Source organism: Schistocerca americana, chromosome 10 (assembly GCF_021461395.2).
Source record: "Schistocerca americana isolate TAMUIC-IGC-003095 chromosome 10, iqSchAmer2.1, whole genome shotgun sequence".
NCBI lineage: Eukaryota > Metazoa > Arthropoda > Insecta > Orthoptera > Acrididae > Schistocerca > Schistocerca americana.
Genome location: NC_060128.1, coordinates 42,756,550 through 42,776,680, shown reverse-complemented (window position 1 = coordinate 42,776,680; position 20,131 = coordinate 42,756,550).

Here is a 20,131-nt window from a genome sequence, read left to right as displayed (position 1 = left end):
TGGACTCACAGGAGAGGTTCAAAACATAGAAAGTTAGAGTGTCAGTCCTCATGTACATAAGTCAGCATTGTAACTTTTGTATTAAATTCGAATGCAATTTCTGTGTTTCATCGTCAATAAGAATGTCCAAGGAATACAGTAAACCTGAAGTAAAGCATCGGAGTCGAAAACTGGACTCACGGGAGACGTTCAAATCATAGAATGTTAGAGTGTCAGTCCTCTTGTACTTAAGTCGGCATTGTGACTTTTGTATTAAATTCGGATGCAATTTCTGTATTTCATCGTCAATAAGAAGGTCCAAGGGATACAGTAAACCTGAAGTGAAGCATCGGAATCGAAAAATGGACTCACAGGAGCGGTTCAAATCATAGAAAATTAGGGTGTCAGTCCAAGGGATACAGTAAACCTGAAGTGAAGCATTGGAATCGAAAACTGGAATCACAGGAGCGGTTCATATCATAGAAAGTTAGAGTGTCAGTCCTCTTGAACATAAGTAGGCATTGTGACTTTTGTATTAAATTCGGATGCAATTTCTGTGTTTCATCGTTAATAAGAAGGTCCAAGGGGTACAGTAAACCTGAAGTGATGCATCGGAATCTAAAACTAGACTCACAGGAGAGGTTGAAATCATAGAAAGTTAGAGGGTTAGTCCTCTTGCACTTAAGTCGGCATTGTGCCTTTTGTATTTAATTCGGATGCAATTTCTGTGTTTCATCGTCAATAAGAAGGTCCAAGGGAGCCAGTAAACCTGAAGTGAAGCATCGGAATCCAAGACAGGACTCACAGGAGAGGTTCAAATCACAGAAAGTCAGAGTGTCAGTCCTCTTTTACTTAAGTCGGCATTGTGACTATTGTATTAAATTCGGATGCAATTTCTGTGTTTCATCGTCAATAAGAAGGTCCAAGGGATACAGTAAACCTGAAGTGAAGCTTCAGAATCTAAAACTGGACTCACATGAGAGGTTTCTGATCATAGAAAGTTAGAGAGTTAGTCCTCTAGTACTTAAGTCGGCATTATGCCTTTTGAATGTAATTCAGATGCAATTTCTGTGTATCATCGTCAATAAGAAGGTATAAGATATACAGTAAACCTGAAGTACTGCAACGGAATCAAAACTAAACTCACAGGAGAGGTTCAAATCATAGAAAGTTAGAGTGTCAGTCCTCTTGTACATAAGTCGGCATTGTGACTTTTGTATTAAATTCGTTTGCAATTTCAGTGTTTCATCGTCAATAAGAGGCTCCAAGGGATATAGTAAACCTGAAGTGAAGCATCGGACTCTAAAACTTGAGTCACAAAAGAGGTTCAAATCATAGAAAGTTAGAGTGTCAGTCCTCTTGTATTTAAGTCGGCATTGTGCCATTTGTATTAAATTCGGATGAAATTTCTGTGTTTCATCGTCAATAAGAAGGTCCAAGGGATACAGTAAACCTGAATTGAAGCATCGTAATCTAAAACTGGACTCACAGGAGAGGTTCAAACCATAGAAAATGAGAGTGTCAGTCCTCTTGTACTTAAGTCAGCATTGTGCCTTTTGTATTAAATTCGGATGTAAATTCTGTGTTTCATCGTCAATAAGAAGGTATAAGATATACAGTAAACCTGAAGTACTGCAAAGGAATCAAAACTAAACTCACAGGAGAGGTTCAAATCATAGAAAGTTAGAGTGTCAGTCCTCTTGTACATAAGTCGGCATTGTGCCTTTTGTATTAAATTCGGATGCAATTTCTGTGTTTCATCGTCAATACGAAGGTCCAAGGGATATAGTAATCCTGAAGTGAAGCATCGGAATCTAAAACTGGTCTCACAGGAGAGGTTCAAATCATAGAAAGTTAGAGTGCCAGTCCTCTTGTACTTAAGTCGGCATTGTGCCTTTTGTATTAATTTCGGAGGCAATTTCTGTGTTTCATCGTCAATAAGAAGGTCCAAGGGATACAGTAAATCTGAAGTGAAGCATCGGAATCTAAAACTGGAATCACAGGAGAGGTTCAAATCATAGAAAGTTAGAGGGTCAGTCCTCTTGCACTTAAGTCGTCATTGTGCCTTTTGTATTTAATTCGGATGCAATTTCTGTGTTTCATCGCCAATAAGAAGGTCCAAGGGATACAGTAAACCTGAAATGAAGCATCGGAATCCAAAACAGAACTCACAGGAGAGGTTTAACTCATAGAAAGTTAGAGTGTCAGTCCTCTTGTACCTAAGTCGGCATTGTGACTATTGCATTATATTCGGATGCAATTTCTGTGTTTCATCATCAATCAGAAGGTCCAAAGGATACCGTAAACCTGAAGTGAAGAATCGGAATCTAAAACTGGACTCACAGGAGAGGTTCATATCATAGAAAGTGAGAGTGTCAGTCCTCTTGTACTTAAGTCGGCATTGTGACTTTTGTATTAAATTCGGATGGAAAATTCTGTGTTTCATCGTCAATAAGAAGGTCCAAGGAATACAGTAAACCTGAAGTGAAGCATTGGAATCGAAAACTGGAATGATAGGAGCTGGTCAAATCATAGAAAGTTAGAGTGTCAGTCCTCTTGAACTTAAGTCGGCATTGTGACTTTTGCATTACATTCGGATGCAATTTCTGTGCTTAGTCGTCAATAAGAAGGTCCAAGGGATACAGTAAACCTGAAGTGATGCATGGGAATCTAAAACTGGACTCACAGGAGAGATTCAAATCATAGAAAGTTAGAGGGTCAGTCCTCTTGCACTTAAGTCGCCATTGTGCCTTTTGTATTTAATTCGGATGCAATTTCTGTGTTTCATCGTCAATAAGAAGGTCCAAGGGATCCAGTAAACCTGAAGTGAAGCATAGGAATCTGAAAATGGACTCACAGGAGAGGTTCAAATCATAGAAAGTTAGAGTGTCCGTCCTTCTGTATTTAAGTCGGCATTGGAGATTTTGTATTAAATTCGGATGTAATTTCTGTGTTTCATCGTCAATAAGGAGGTCCCAGGGATACAATAAACCTGAAGTGAAGCATCAGAATCTAAAACTGGACTCACATGAGAGGTTTCTAATCATAGAAAGTTAGAGAGTCAGTCCTCTAGTACTTAAGTCGGCATTACGCTTTTTGAATTTAATTCCGATGCAATTTCTGTGTCTCATCGTCCATAAGAAGGTCCAAGGGATACAGTAACCCTGAAGTGAAGCATCGGAATCGAAAACTGGACTCACAGGAGAGGTTCAAACCATAGAAAGTTAGAGTGTCAGTCCTCATGTACGTAAGTCGGCATTGTAACTTTTGTATTACATTCGGATGCAATTTCTGTGTTTCATCGTCAATAAGAAAGTCCAAGGGATACAGTAAACATGAAGAGAAGCATCGGAATCGAAAACTGGACTCACAGGAGAAGTTCAAATCATAGAACGTTAGAGTGTCAGTCCTCTTGTACTTAAGTCGGCATTGTGACTTTTGTAATAAATTCGGATGCAATTTCTTTGTTTCATCGTCAATAAGAAGGTCCAAGGAATACAGTAAACCTGAAGTGAAGCATCGGAATCTAAAACTGGACTCACAGGAGAGGTTCAAATCATAGAAAGTTAGAGGGTCATTCCTCTTGCACTTAAGTCGGCATTGTGCCTTTTGTATTTAATTCGGATGCAATTTCTGTGTTTCATCGTCAATAAGAAGGTCCAAGGGAGCCAGTAAACCTGAAGTGAAGCATCGGAATCCAAGACAGGACTCACATGAGAGGTTCAAATCACGGAAATTTAGAGTGTCAGTCCTCTTTTACTTAAGTCGGCATTGTGAATATTGTTTTAAATTCGGATGCAATTTCTGTGTTTCATCGTCAATAAGAAGGTCCAAGGGATACAGTAAACGTGAAGTGAAGCATCGGAATCTAAATCTGGACTCACAGGAGAGGTTCAAATCATAGAATGTTAGAGTGTCAGTAATCTTGTACTTAAGTCCTCATTGTGACTTTTGTATTAAATTCGGGTGCAATTACTGTGTTTCATCGTCTATAAGAAGGTCCAAGGGATACAGTAAACGTGAAGTGAAGCATCGGAATCTAAACCTCTACTCTCAGGAGCGGTTCAAACCATAGAATGTTAGAGTGTCATTCCTATTGTATTGAAGTCGGCATTGTGCCTTTTGTATTAAATTGGGATGCAATTTCTGTGTTTCATCGTCAATAAGAAGCTCCAAGGGATACAGTAAACCTGAAGTGAAGCAACGGACTCTAAAACTGGATTCACAAAAGAGGATCAAATCATAGAAAGTTAGAGTGTCAGTCCACTTGTACTTAAGTCGGCATTGTGCCTTGTGTATTAAATTCGGATGCAAGTTCTGTGTTTCATCGTCAATAAGAAGGTCCAAGGGATACAGTAAACCTGAATTGAAGCATCGTAATCTAAAACTGGACTCACAGGAGAGGTTCATATCATAGAAAGTTAGAGTGTCAGTCGTCTTGCACTTAAGTCGGCAATTGAGTTTTGTATTAAATTCGGAAGCAATTTCTGTGTTCCATCGTCAATACGAAGGTCCAAGGAATCCAGTAAACCTGAAGTGAAGCATCGGAATCTAAACCTCTACTCTCAGGAGCGGTTCAAATCGTAGAATGTTAGAGTGTCATTCCTATTGTATTTAAGTCGGCGTTGTGCCTTTTCTACTAATTTGGGATGCAATTTCTGTGTTTCATCGTTAATAAGAAGGTCCAAGGGATACAGTAAACCTGAAGTGAAGCATCGGAATCCAAAACAGGACTCACAGGAGAGCTTTAACTCATAGAAAGATATAGTGTCAGTCCTCTTGTACCTAAGTCGGCATTGTAACTATTGTATTAAATTCGGATGCAATTTCTGTGTTTCATCGTCAATAAGAAGGTCGAAGGGATACAGTAAACCTGAAGTGAAGCATTGGAATCGAAAACTGGAATCACAGGAGCGGTTCGAATCATAGAAAGTTAGAGTGTCAGTCATCTTGAACTTAAGTAGGCATTGTGACTTTTGTATTAAATTCGTGTGCAATTTCTGTGTTTCATCGTCAATAAGAAGGTCCAAGGGATACAGTAAACTTGAAGTGATGCATCGGAATCTAAAACTGGACCCACAGGAGAGGTTGAAATCAAGGAATGTTAGAGGGTTTGTCCTCTTGCACTTATGTCGGCATTGTGAATTTTGTATTTAATTCGGATGCAATTTCTGTGTTTCATCGTCAATAAGAAGGTCCAAGGGATCCAGTAAACCTGAAGTGAAGCATCGGAATCCAAGACAGGACTCACAGGAGAGGTTCAAATCACAGAACGTTAGTGTGTCAGTCCTCTTGTACTTAAGTCGGGATTGTGACTTTTGTATTAAATTCGGGTGCAATTACTGTGTTTCATCGTCTATAAGAAGGTCCAAGGGATACAGTAAACGTGAAGTGAAGCATCGGAATCTAAACCTCTACTCTCAGGAGCGGTTCAAATCATAGAATGTTAGAGTGTCATTCCTATTGGATTGAAGTCGGCATTGTGCCTTTTGTATTAAATTGGGATGCAATTTCTGTGTTTCATCGTCAATAAGAAGCTCCAAGGGATCCAGTAAACCTGAAGTGAAGCAACGGACTCTAAAACTGGAGTCACAAAAGAGGTTCAAATCATAGAAAGTTAGAGTGTCAGTCCACTTGTACTTAAGTCGGCATTGTGCCTTGTGTATTAAATTCGGATGCAATTTCTGTGTTTCATCGTCAATAAGAAGGTCCAAGGGATACAGTAAACCTGAATTGAAGCATCGTAATCTAAAACTGGACTCACAGGAGAGGTTCAAACCATAGAAAGTGAGAGTGTCAGTCCTCTTGTACTTAGGTCAGCATTGTGCCTTTCGTATTAAAATCGGATGTAATTTCTGTGTTTCATCGTCAATAAGAAGGTATAAGATATACAGTAAACATGAAGTACTGCAACGGAATCAAAACTAAACTCACAGGAGAGGTTCAAATCGTAGAAAGTTAGAGCGTCATTCCTCTTGTACATAAGTCGGCATTGTGCCTTTTGTATTAAATTCGGATGCAATTTCTTTGTTTCATCGTCAATACGAAGGTCCAAGGGATATAGTAATCCTGAAGCGAAGCATCGGAATCTAAAACTGGACTCACAAGAGAGGTTCAAATCATAGAAAGTTAGAGTGCCAGTCCTCTTGTACTTAAGTCGGCATTGTGCCTTTTGTATTAATTTCGGATGCAATTTCTGTGTTTCATCGTCAATAAGAAGGTCCAAGGGATACAGTAAATCTGAAGTGAAGCATCGGAATCTAAAACTGGAATCACAGGAGAGGTTCAAATCATAGAAAGTTAGAGGGTCAGTCCTCTTGCACTTAAGTCGGTATTGTGCCTTTTGTATTTAATTCGGATGCAATTTCTGTGTTTCATCGCCAATAAGAAGGTCCAAGTGATACAGTAAACCTGAAGTGAAGCATCGGAATCCAAAACAGGACTCACAGGAGAGGTTCAACACATAGAAAGTTAGAGTGTCAGTCCTCTTGTACCTAAGTCGGCATTGTGACTATTGTATTAAATTCGGATGCAATTTCTGTGTTTCATCGTCAATAAGAATGTCCAAGGGATACCGTACACCTGAAGTGAATCATCGGAATCTAAAACTGGACTCACAGGAAAGGTTCGTATCATAGAAAGTGAGAGTGTCATTCCTCTTGTACTTAAGTCAGCATTGTGACTTTTGTATTAAATTCGGATGCAAATTCTGTGTTTCATCGTCAATAAGAAGGTCCAAGGGATACAGTAAACCTGAAGTGAAGCATTGGAATCGAAAACTGGAATGATAGGAGCGGTTCAAATCATAGAAAGTTAGAGTGTCAGTCCTCTTGAACTTAAGTCGGCATTGTGACTTTTGCCTTAAATTCGGATGCAATTTCTCTGCTTAATCGTCAATAAGAAGGTCCAAGGGATACAGTAAACCTGAAGTGATGCATCGGAATCTAAAACTGGACTCACAGGAGAGGTTCAAATCATAGAAAGTTAGAGGGTTAGTCCTCTTGCACTTAAGTCGGCATTGTGCCTTTTGTATTTAATTCGGATGCAATTTCTGTGTTTCATCGTCAATAAGAAGGTTAAAGGTATACAGGAAACCTGAAGTGAAGCATCGGAATCTAAAACTGGACTCACAGGAGAGGTTCAAATCATAGAAAGTTAGAGTGTCAGTCCTGCTGTATTTAAGTCGGCGTTGGGCCATTTGTATTAAATTCGGATGCAATTTCTGTGTTTCATCGTCAATAAGAAGGTCCAAGGGATACAATAAACCCGAAGTGAAGCATCGGAATCTAAAACTGGACTCACAAGAGAGGTTTCTAATCATTGAAAGTTAGAGTGTTAGTCCTCTAGTACTTAAATCGGAATTATGCGTTTTGAATTTAATTCCGATGCAATTTCTGTGCTTCATCGTCAAGAAGAATGTCCAAGGTATACAGTAAACCTGAAGTGAAGCATCGGAATCTCCAACTGGACTCACAGGAGAGGTTCAAATCATAGAAAATTAGAGGGTCGTTCCTCTTGTACATAGGTCGGCATTGTGCCTTTTGCATTATATTCGGATGCAATATCTGTGTTTCATCGTCAATAAGAAGGTCCAAGGATTACAGTAAACCTGAAGTGAAGAATCGGAATCAAAAACTGGACTCACAGGAGAGGTTCAAATCATAGAGAGTTAGTGTGTCAGTCCTCTTGTACTTAAGTCGGCATTGTGGATTTCGTATTAAATTCGGATTCAATTTCTGTGTTTCATCGTCAATAAGAAGGTCCAAGGGATACAGTAAACCTGAAGTGAAGCTTCGGAATCTAAAAGTGGACTCACAGGAGAGGTTCAAATCATGGAAATTTAGAGTGTCAGTCCTCTTGTACTTAAGTCGGCATTGTGATTTTATATTAAATTGGGATGCAATTTCTGCGTTTCATCATCAATAAGAAGGTCCATTGGATACAGTAAACCTGAAGTGAAGCATCGGAATCTAAAACTGGTCTCACAGGAGAGGATCAAATCATAGACGGTTAGAGTGTCAGTCCTCTTGTACTTAAGTCGGCATTGTGCCGTTTGTATTAAATTCGGATGCAATTTCTGTGTTTCATCGTCAATAAGAAGGTCCAAGGGATACAGTAAACCTGAAGTGAAGCATCGGAACATAAAACTGGACTCACAGGAGAGGTTCAAATCATAGAAAGTTAGAATGTCAGTCCTCTTGTCCTTAAGTCGGCATTGTGCCTTTTGTATTAATTTGGGATGCAATTTCTGTGTTTCATCGTCAATAAGAAGGTCCAAGGGATACAGTAAATCTGAAGTGAAGCATCGGAATCTAAAACTGGAATCACAGGAGAGGTTCAAATCATCGAATGTGAGAGTGTCAGTCCTTTTGTACTTGAGTCGGCATTGTGCCCTTTGTGTTAATCTAAGATGCAATTTCTGTGTTTCATCGTCAATAAGAACGTCCAAGGGATACAGTAAACCTGAAGTGAAGCATCGGAATCTAAAACTGGACTCACAGGAGAGGTTCAAATCATAGAAAGTTAGAGTGGCAGTCCTATTGTACTTAAGTCGGCATTGTACTTTTTGCATTAAATTCGGATGCAATTTCTGTGTTTCATCGTCAATAAGAAGGTCCAAGGGATACAGTAAACCTGAAGTGAAGCATCGGAATCTAATACTGGACTCACTGGAGAGGTTCAAATCATAGAAAGTTAGAGTGCCAGACCCCCTGTACTTATGTCGGCATTGTGACTTTTGTATTAAATTCGGATGCAATTTCTGGGCTTCATCGTCATTAAGAAGATCCAAGGGATACAGTAAACCTCAAGTGAGGCATCGGAATCTAAAACTGGACTCACAGAAGTGGTTCAAATGATAGAAAGTTAGAGTGGCAGTCGTCTTGCACTTAAGTCGGCCTTTGAGTTTTGTATTAAATTCGGATGCAATTTCTGTGTTTCATCGTCAATACGAAGGTCTAAGGAATACAGTAAACCTGAAGTGAAGCATCGGAATCTAAACCTCTACTCTCAGGAGCGGTTCAAATCATAGAATGTTAGAGTGTCATTCCTTTTGTATTTAAGTCGGCATTGTGCCTTTTGTATTAAATTGGGATGCAATTTCTGTGTTTCATCGTCAATAAGAAGGTATAAGATATACAGTAAACCTGAAGTACTGCAATGGAATCAAAACTAAACTCACAGGAGAGGTTCAAATCATAGAAAGTTAGAGTGTCAGTCCTCTTGTACATAAGTCGGCATTGTGCCTTTTGTAATTAATTCGGATGCAATCTGTGTTTCATCGTCAATACGAAGGTCCAAGGGATATAGTAATCCTGAAGTGAAGCATCGGAATCTAAAACTGGACTCATAGGAGAGGTTCAAATCATAGAAAGTTAGAGTGCCAGTCCTCTTGTACTTAAGTCGGCATTGTGCCTTTTGTATTAATTTCGGATGCAATTTCTGTGTTTCATCGTCAATAAGAAGGTCCAAGGGATACAGTAAATCTGAAGTGAAGCATCGGAATCTAAAACTGGAATCACAGGAGAGGTTCAAACCATTGAAAGTGAGAGTGTCAGTCCTTTTGTAATTGAGTCGGCATTGTGCCTTTTGTATTAATCTCGGATGCAATTTCTGTGATTTACCGTCAATAAGATGGTCCAAGGGATACAGTTAACCTGAAGTGAAGCATCGGAATCTATAACTGGACTCACAGGAGAGGTACAAAATATAGAAAGTTAGAGTGTCAGTCCACTTGTACTTAAGTCGGCATTGTGCCTTTTGTATTAAATTCGGATGCCATTTCTGTGTTTCATCGTCAATAAGAAGGTTAAAGGTATACAGGAAACCAGAAGTGAAGCATCGGAATCTAAAACTGGACTCACAGGAGAGGTTCAAATCATAGAAAGTTAGAGTGTCAGTCCTTCTGTATTTAAGTCGGCGTTGGGCCATTTGTATTAAATTCGGAAGCAATTTCTGTGTTTCATCGTCAATAAGAAGGTCCAAGGGATACAATAATCCCGAAGTGAAGCATCGGAATCTAAAACTGGACTCACGAGAGAGGTTTCTAATCATTGAAATTTAGAGTGATAGGCCTCTAAAACTTAAATCGGAATTATGCCTTTTGAATTTAATTCCGATGCAATTTCTGTGCTTCCTCGTCAAGAAGAATGTCCAAGGGATACAGTAAACCTGAAGTGAAGCATCGGAATCTCAAACTGGACTCACAGGAGAGGTTCAAATCATAGAAAATTAGAGGGTCAGTCCTCTTGTACTTGGGTCGACATTGTGCCTTTGCATTATATTCGGATGCAATTTCTGTGTTTCATCGTCAATAAGAAGGTCCAAGGGATACAGTAAACCTGACGTGAAGCATCGGAATCTAAAACTGGACTCACAGGAGAAGTTCAGATCATTGAAAAGCTAGAGTGTCAGTCCTCTTGTACTTCAGTCGGCATTGTGTCTTTTGTATTAAATTCGGATGCAATATCTGTGTTTCATCGTCAATAAGAAGTTCCAAGGATTACAGTAAATCTGAAGTGAAGATTTAGAATCTAAAACTGAACTCACAGGAGAGGTTCAAATCATAGAGAGTTAGTGTGTCAGTCCGCTTGTACTTAAGTCGGCATTGTGCCTTTTGTATTAAATTCAGATGCAATTTCTGTCTTTCATCGTCAATAAGAAGGTCCAAGTGATACAGTAAACCTGAAGTGAAGCTTCGGAATCTAAAACTGGACTCACAGGTGAGGTTCAAATCATAGAAAGATAGAGTGCCAGTCCTCTTGTGCTTAAGTCGGCATTGTGCCTTTTGTATAAATTTCGGATGCAATTTCTGTGTTTCATCGTCAACAAGAAGGTCCAAGGGATACAGTAAACCTGAAGTGAAGCATCGGAATCTCAAATTGGACTCACAGGAGAGGTTCAAATCATAGAGAGTTAGAGTGCCAGTCCTCTTGTACTTAAGTCGGCATTATGACTTTTGTATTAAATTCGGATGCAATTTCTGTGTTTCATCGTCAATAAGAATGTCCAAGGGTTACAGTACACCTGAATTGAAGCATCGTAATCTAAAACTGGACTCACAGGAGAGGTTCAAACCGTATAAAGTGAGAGTGTCAGTCCTCTTGAACTTAAGTCAGCATTGTGCCTTTTGTATTAAATTCGGATGTAATTTCTGTGTTTCATCGTCAATAAGAAGGTATAAGATATACAGTAAACCTGAAGTACTGCAACGGAATCAAAACTAAACTCACAGGAGAGGTTCAAATCATAGGAAGTTAGAGTGTCAGTCCTCATGTACAATAGTCAGCATTGTGCCTTTTGTATTAAATACGGATGCAAGTTCTGTGTTACATCGTCAATACGAAGGTCCAAGGGATATAGTAATCCTGAAGTGAAGCATCGGAATCTATACCTGGACTCACCGGAGAGGTTCAAAATATAGAAAGTTAGAGTGTCTGTCCTCTTGTACGTAAGTCGTCATTGTGCCTTTTGTATTAAATTCGGATGCCATTTCTGTGTTTCATCGGCAATAAGAAGGTATAAGGTATGCAGTAAACCTGAAGTGCAGCAACGGAATCTAAAACTGGACTCACAGGAGAGGTACAAATCAAAGAAAAATAGAGTGTCAATCCTCTTGTACATAAGTTGGCATTGTGCCTTTTGTATTTAATCCGGATGCAATTTCTCTGTTTCATCGTCAATAAGAAGGTTAAAGGTATACAGGAAACCTGAAGTGAAGCATCGGAATCTAAAACTGGACTCACAGGAGAAGTTCAAATCATAGAAAGTTAGAGTGTCAGTCCTTCTGTATTTAAGTCGGCGTTGGGCCATTTGTATTAAATTCGGATGCAATTTCTGTGTTTCATCGTCAATAAGAAGGTCCAAGGGATACAATAAACCCGAAGTGAAGCATCGGAATCTAAAACTGGACTCACAAGAGATGTTTCTAATCATTGAAAGTTAGAGTGTTAGTCCTCTAGAACTTAAATCGGAATTATGCCTTTTGAATTTAATTCCGATGCAATTTCTGTGCTTCATCGTCAAGAAGAATGTCCAAGGTATACAGTAAACCTGAAGTGAAGCATCGGAATCTCAAACTGGACTCACAGGAGAGGTTCAAATCATAGAAAATTAGAGGGTCAGTCCTCTTGTACTTAGGTTGGCATTGTGCCTTTTGCATTATATTCGGATGCAATTTCTGTGTTTCATCGTCAATAAGAAGGTCAAAGGATTACAGTAAACGTGAAGTGAAGAATCGGAATCTAAAACTGGACACACAGGAGAGGTTCAAATCATAGAGAGTTAGTGTGTCAGTCCTCTTGTACTTAAGTCGCCATTGTGGATTTCGTATTAAATTCGGATGCAATTTCTGTGTTTCATTGTCAATAAGAAGGTCCAAGGGATACAGTAAACCTGAAGTGGAGCATCGGAAACTAAAAGTGGACTCACAGGAGAGGTTCAAATCATAGAAAGTTAGAGGGTCTGTCCGCTTGTACTTATGTCGGTATTGTGCCTTTTGTATTAAATTCGGATGCAATTTCTGTGTTTCATCGTCAATACGAAGGTCCAAGTGATACAGAAACCTGAAGTGAAGCTTCGGAATCTAAAACTGAACTCACAGGAGAGGTTCAAATCATAGAAAGTTCGAGTGTTAGTCCTCTTGTACTTAAGTCGGCATTGTGATTTTATATTAAATTCGGATGGAATTTCTGCGTTTCATCATCAATAAGAAGGTCCAAGGAATACAGTAAACCTGAAGTGAAGCATCGGAATATAAAACTGGTCTCACAGGAGAGGATCAAATCATAGACGGTTAGAGTGTCAGTCCTCTTGTACTTAAGTCGGCATTGTGCCTTTTGTATTAAATTCGGATGCAATTTCTGTGTTTCATCGTCAATAAGAGGGTCCAAGGGATACAGTAAACCTGAAGTGAAGCATCGGAACATAAAACTGGACTCACAGGAGAGGTTCAAATCATAGAAAGTTAGAATGTCAGTCTTCTTGTAATGAAGTCGGCTTTGTGAATTTTTGTATTAATTTCGGATGCAATTTCTGTGTTTCATCGTCAATAAGAAGGTCCAAGGGATACAGTAAACCTGAAGTGAAGCATCGGAATCTAAAACTGGCCTCACAGGAGAGGATCAAATCATAGACGGTTAGAGTGTCAGTCCTCTTGTACTTAAGTCGGCATTGTGATTTTATATTAAATTCGGATGCAATTTCTGCGTTCCATCATCAATAAGAAGGTCCAAAGGATACAGTAAACCTGAAGTGAAGCCTCGGAATCTAAAACTGGTCTCACAGGAGAGGATCAAATCATAGACGGTTAGAGTGTCAGTCCTCTAGTACTTAAGTCGGCATTGTGCCTTTTGTATTAATTTCGGATGCAATTTCTGTGTTTCATCGTCTATAAGAAGGTCCAAGGGATACAGTAAACCTGAAGTGAAGCATCGGAATCTCAAATTGGACTCACAGGTGAAGTTCAAATCATAGAGAGTTAGAGTGTCACTCCTCTTGTACTTAATTCGGCATTATGACTTTTGTATTAAATTCGGATGCAATTTCTGTGTTTCATCGTCAATAAAGAGGTCCAAGGGTTACAGTACACCTGAATTGAAGCATCGTAATCTAAAACTGGACTCACAGGAGAGGTTCAAACCATAGAAAGTGAGAGTGTCAGTCCTCTTGAACTTAAGTCAGCATTGTACCTTTTGTAATAAATTCGGATGTAATTTCTGTGTTTCATCGTCAATAAGAAGGTATAAGATATACAGTAAACCTGAAGTACTGAAACGGAATCAAAACTAAACCCACAGGATAGGTTCAAATCATAGGAAGTTAGAGTGTCCGTCCTCATGTACAATAGTCGGCATTGTGCCTTTTATATTAAATACGGATGCAATTTCTGTGTTTCATCGTCAATACGAAGGTCCAAGGGATATAGTAATCCTGAAGTGAAGCATCGGAATCTTAAACTGGACTCACAGGAGAGGTTCAAATCATAGAAAGTTAGAGTGCCAGTCCTCTTGGACTTAAGTCGGCATTGTGCCTTTTGTATTAATTTCGGATGCAATTTCTGTTTTTCATCGTCAATAAGAACGTCTAAGGGATACAGTAAATCTGAAGTGAAGCATCGGAATCTAAAACTGGAATCACAGGAGAAGTTCAAATCATAGAAAGTGAGAGTGTCTGTCCTTTTGTAATTGAGTCGGCATTGTGCATTTTGTATTAAACTCGGACGCAATTTCTGTGATTCATCGTCAATAAGAAGGTCCAAGGGATACAGTAAACCTGAAGTGAAGCATCGGAATCTATAACTGGACTCACACGAGAGGTTCAAATCATAGAATGTTAAAGTGTCAGTCCTTTTGTACTTAAGTCGGCATTGTGCTTTTTGCATTAAATTCGGATGCAATTTCTGTGTTTCATCGTCAATAAGAAGGACCAAGTGATACAGTAAACCTGAGGTGAAGCATCGGAATCTAAAACTGGACTCACAGGAGAGGTTCAAATCATAAAAAAGCTAGAGAGTCAGTCCTCTTGTAGTTAAGTCGACATTGTGCTTTTGTATTAAATTCAGATGCAATTTCTGTGTTTCATCGTCAATAAGAAGGTCCAAGGGATACATTAAACTTGAAGTGAAGCATCGGAATCTAAAACTGGACTCACTGGAGAGGTTCAAATCATAGAAAGTTAGAGTGTCAGTCCTTCTGTATTTAAGTCGGCGTTGGGCCATTTGTATTAAATTCGGATGCAATTTCTATGTTTCATCGTCAATACGAAGGTCCAAGGGATACAGTAAACCTGAAGTGATGCATCGGAATCTAAAACTGGACTCACAGGAGAGGTTCAAATCATAGAAAGTTAGAGTGTCAGTCATCTTGTACTTAAGTAGGCATTGTGCCTTTTGTATTAAATTCGTATGCAATTTAAGGGTCCAAGGGATACAGTAAACCTGAAGTGAAGCATCGGAATCTATAACTGGACTCACCGGAGAGGTGCAAAAGATAGAAAGTTAGAGTGTCAGTGCTCTTGTACGTAAGTCGGCATTGTGCCTTTTGTATTAAATTCGGATGCCATTTCTGTGTTACATCGGCAATAAGAAGGTATAAGGTATGCAGTAAACCTGAAGTGCAGCAACGGAATCTAAAACTGGACTCACAGGAGAGGTTCAAATCATAGAAAAATAGAGTGTCAATCCTCTTGTACATAAGTTGGCATTGTGCCTTTTGTATTTAATCCGGATTCAATTTCTCTGTTTCATCGTCAATCAGAAGGTTAAAGGTATACAGGAAACCTGAAGTGAAGCATCGGATCTAAAACTGGACTCACAGGAGAGGTTCAAATCATAGAAAGTTAGAGTGTCAGTCCTTCTGTATTTAAGTCGGCGTTGGGCCATTTGTATTAAATTCGGATGCAATTTCTGCGTTTCATCGTCAATAAGAAGGTCCAAGGGATACAATAAACCCGAAGTGAAGCATCGGAAACTAAAACTGGACTCACAAGAGAGGTTTCTAATCATTGAAAGTTAGAGTGTTAGTCCTCAAGTACTTAAATCGGAATTATGCCTTTTGAATTTAATTCCGATGCGATTTCTTTGCTTCATCGTCAAGAAGAATGTCCAAGGTATACAGTGAACCTGAAGTGAAGCATCGGAACCTCAAACTGGACTCACAGGAGAGGTTCAAATCATAGAAAATTAGAGGGTCAGTCCTCTTGTACTTAGGTTGGCATTGTGCCTTTTGCATTATATTCGGATGCAATTTCTGTGTTTCATCGTCAATAAGAAGGTCCAAGGGATACAGTAAACCTGACGTGAAGCATCGGAATCTAAAACTGGACTCACAGGAGAAGTTCAAATCATAGAAAAACTAGAGTGTCAGTCCTCTTGTACTTCAGTCGGCATTGTGTCTTTTGTATTAAATTCGGATGCAATATCTGTGTTTCATCGTCAATAAGAAGGTCAAAGGATTACAGTAAACCTGAAGTGAAGAATCGGAATCTAAAACTGGACCCACAGGAGAGGTTCAAATCATAGAGAGTTAGTGTGTCAGTCCTCTTGTACTTAAGTCGGCATTGTGGATTTCGTATTAAATTCGGATGCAATTTCTGTGTTTCATCGTCAATAAGAAGGTCCAAGGGATACAGTAAACCTGAAGTGGAGCATCGGAAACTAAAAGTGGACTCACAGGAGAGGTTCAAATCATAGAAAGTTAGAGGGTCTGTCCGCTTGTACTTAAGTCGGCATTGTGCCTTTTGTATTAAATTCGGATGCAATTTCTGTGTTTCATCGTCAATACGAAGGTCCAAGTGATACAGAAACCTGAAGTGAAGCTTCGGAATCTAAAACTGGACTCACAGGAGAGGTTCAAATCATAGAAAGTTCGAGTGTCAGCCATCTTGTACTTAATTCGGCATTGTGATTTTATATTAAATTCGGATGCAATTTCTGCGTTTCATCATCAATAAGAAGGTCCAAGGGATACAGTAAACCTGAAGTGAAGCATCGGAATCTAAAACTGGTCTCACAGGAGAGGATCAAATCATAGACGGTTAGAGTGTCAGTCCTCTTGTACTTAAGTCGGCATTGTGCCTTTTGTATTAAATTCGGATGCAATTTCTGTGTTTCATCGTCAATAAGAAGGTCCAAGGGATACAGTAAACCTGAAGTGAAGCATCGGAACATAAAACTGGACTCACAGGAGAGGTTCAAATCATAGAAAGTTAGAATGTCAGTCCTCTTGTACTTAAGTCGGCATTGTGAATTTTTGTATTAATTTCGGATGCAATTTCTGTGTTTCATCGTCAATAAGAGGGTCCAAGGGGTACAGTAAATCTGAAGTGAAGCATCGGAATCTAAAACTGGAATCACAGGAGAGGTTCAAATCATAGAAAGTGAGAGTGTCAGTCCTTTTGTACTTGAGTCGGCATTGTGCATTTTGTATTAATCTCGGATGCAATTTCTGTGTTTCATCGTCAATAAGAAGGTCCAAGGGATACAGTAAACCTGAAGTGAAGCATCGGAATCTCAAGTTGGACTCACAGGAGATTTTCAAATCATAGAGAGTTAGAGTGTCAGTCCTCTTGTACTTAAGTCGGCATTGTGACTTTTGTATTAATTTCGGATGCAATTTCTGTGTTTCATCGTCAATACGAAGGTCCAAGGGATATAGTAATCCTGAAGTGAAGCATCGTAATCTAAAACTGGACTCACAGGAGAGGTTCAAACCATAGAAAGTGAGAGAGTCAGTCCTCTTGTACTTAAGTAAGCATTGTGCCCTTTGTATTAAATTCGGATGTAATTTCTGTGTTTCATCGTCAATAAGAAGGTATAAGATATACAGTAAACCTGAAGTACTGCAACGGAATCAAAACTAAACTCACAGGAGAGGTTCAAATCATAGAAAGTTAGAGTGTCAGTCCTCTTGTACATAAGTCGGCATTGTGCCTTTTGTATTAAATTCGGTTGCAATTTCTGTGTTTCATCGCCAATACGAAGGTCCAAGGGATATAGTAATCCTGAAGTGAAGCATCGGAATCTAAAACTGGACTCACAGGAGAGGTTCAAATCATAGAAAGTTAGAGTGCCAGTCCTCTTGTACTTAAGTCGGCATTGTGCCTTTTGTATTAATTTCGGATGCAATTTCTGTGTTTCATCGTCAATAAGAAGGTCCAAGGGATACAGTAAATCGGAAGTGAAGCATCGGAATCTAAAACTGGAATCACAGGAGAGGTTCAAACCATAGAAAGTGAGAGTGTCAGTCTTTTTGTAATTGAGTCGGCATTGTGCCTTTTGTATTAATCTCGGATGCAATTTCTGTGATTTATCGTCAATACGATGGTCCAAGGGATACAGTAAACCTGAAGTGAAACATCGGAATCTATAACTGGACTCACAGGAGAGGTTCAAATCATAGAAAAATAGAGTGTCAATCCTCTCGTACATAAGTTGGCATTGTGCCTTTTGTATTAAATTCGGATGCCATTTCTGTGTTTCATCGGCAATAAGAAGGTATAAGGTATACAGTAAACCTGAAGTGTAGCAACGGAATCTAAAACTGGACCCACAGGAGAGGTTCAAATCATAGAAAAATAGAGTGTCAATCCTCTTGTACATAAGTTGGCATTGTGCCTTTTGTATTTAATCCAGATGCAATTTCTGTGTTTCATCGTCAATAAGAAGGTTAAAGGTATACAGGAAACCTGAAGTGAAGCATCGGAATCTAAAACTGGACTCACTGGAGAGGTTCAAATCATAGAAATTTAGAGTGTCAGTCCTTCTGTATTTAAGTCGGCGTTGGGCCATTTGTATTAAATTCGGATGCAATTTCTGTGTTTCATCGTCAATAAGAAGGTCCAAGGGATACAATAAACCCGAAGTGAAGCATCGGAATCTAAAACTGGACTCACAAGAGAGTTTTCTAATCATTGAAAATTAGAGTGTTAGTCCTCTAGTATTTAAATCGGAATTATGCCTTTTAAATTTAATTCCGATGCAATTTCTGTGCTTCATCGTCAAGAAGAATGTCCAAGGTATACAGTAAACCTGAAGTGAAGCATCGGAATCTCAAACTGGACTCACAGGAGAGGTTCAAATCATAGAAAATTAGAGGGTCAGTCCTCTTGTACTTAGGTCGGCATTGTGCCTTTTGCATTATATTCGGATGCAATTTCTGTGTTTCAACTTCAATAAGAAGGTCCAAGGGATACAGTAAACCTGACGTGAAGCATCGGAATCTAAAACTGGACTCACAGGAGAAGTTCAAATCATAGAAAACCTAGAGTGTCAGTCCTCTTGTACTTCAGTCGGCATTGTGTCTTTTGTATTAAATTCGGATGCAATATTGTGTTTCATCGTCAATAAGAAGGTCCAAGGATTACAGTAAACCTGAAGTGAAGAATCGGAATCTAAAACTGGACTCACAGGAGAGGTTCAAATCATAGAGAGTTAGTGTGTCAGTCCTCTTGTACTTAAGTCGGCAATGTGGATTTCGTATTAAATTCAGATGCAATTTCTGTGTTTCATCGTCAATAAGAAGGTCCAAGGGATACAGTAAACCTGAAGTGGAGCATCGGAAACTAAAAGTGGACTCACAGGAGAGGTTCAAATCATAGAAAGTTAGAGGGTCTGTCCGCTTGTACTTAAGTCGGCATTGTGCCTTTTGTATTAAATTCGGATGCAATTTCTGTGTTTCATCGTCAATACGAAGGTCCAAGTGATACAGTAAACCTGAAGTGAAGCTTCGGAATCTAAAACTGGACTCACAGGAGAGGTTCAAATCATAGAGAGTTAGTGTGTCTGTCCTCTTGCACTTAAGTCGGCATTGTGATTTTATATTAAATTCGGATGCAATTTCTGCGTTTCATCATCAATAACAAGGTCCAAGGGATACAGTAAACCTGAAGTGAAGCATCGGAATCTAAAACTGGTCTCACAGGAGAGGATCAAATCATAGACGGTTAGAGTGTCAGTCCTCTTGTACTTAAGTCGGCATTGTGCCTTTTGTATTAAATTCGGATGCAATTTCTGTGTTTCATCGTCAATAAGAAGGTCCAAGGGATATAGTAAACCTGAAGTGAAGCATCGGAATCTAAAACTGGACTCACAGGAGAGGTTCAAATCATAGAAAGTTAGAGTGCCAGACCTCTTGTACTTAAGTCGCATTGTGATTTTTGTATTAAATTCGGATGCAATTTCTGACCTTCATCGTCAATAAGAAGATCCAAGGGATACAGTAAACCTGAAGTGAGGCATCGGAATCTAAAACTGGACTCACAGGAGAGGTTCAAATGATAGAAAGTTAGAGTGTCAGTCGTCTTCCACTTAAGTCGTCATTTGAGTTTTGTATTAAATTCGGATGCAATTTCTGTGTTTCATCGTCAATACGAAGGTCCAAGGAATACAGTAAACCTGAAGTGAAGCGTCGGAATCTAAACCTCTACTCTCAGGAGCCGTTCAAATCATAGAATGTTAGAGTGTCTTTCCTTTTGAATTTAAGTCGGCATTTTGCCTTTTGTATTAAATTGGGATGCAATTTCTGTGTTTCATCGTTAATAAGAAGGTCCAAGGGATACAGTAAACCTGAAGTGAAGCATCGGAATCTCAAGTTGGACTCACAGGAGAGTTTCAAATCATAGAGAGTTAGAGTGTCAGTCCTCTTGTACTTAAGTC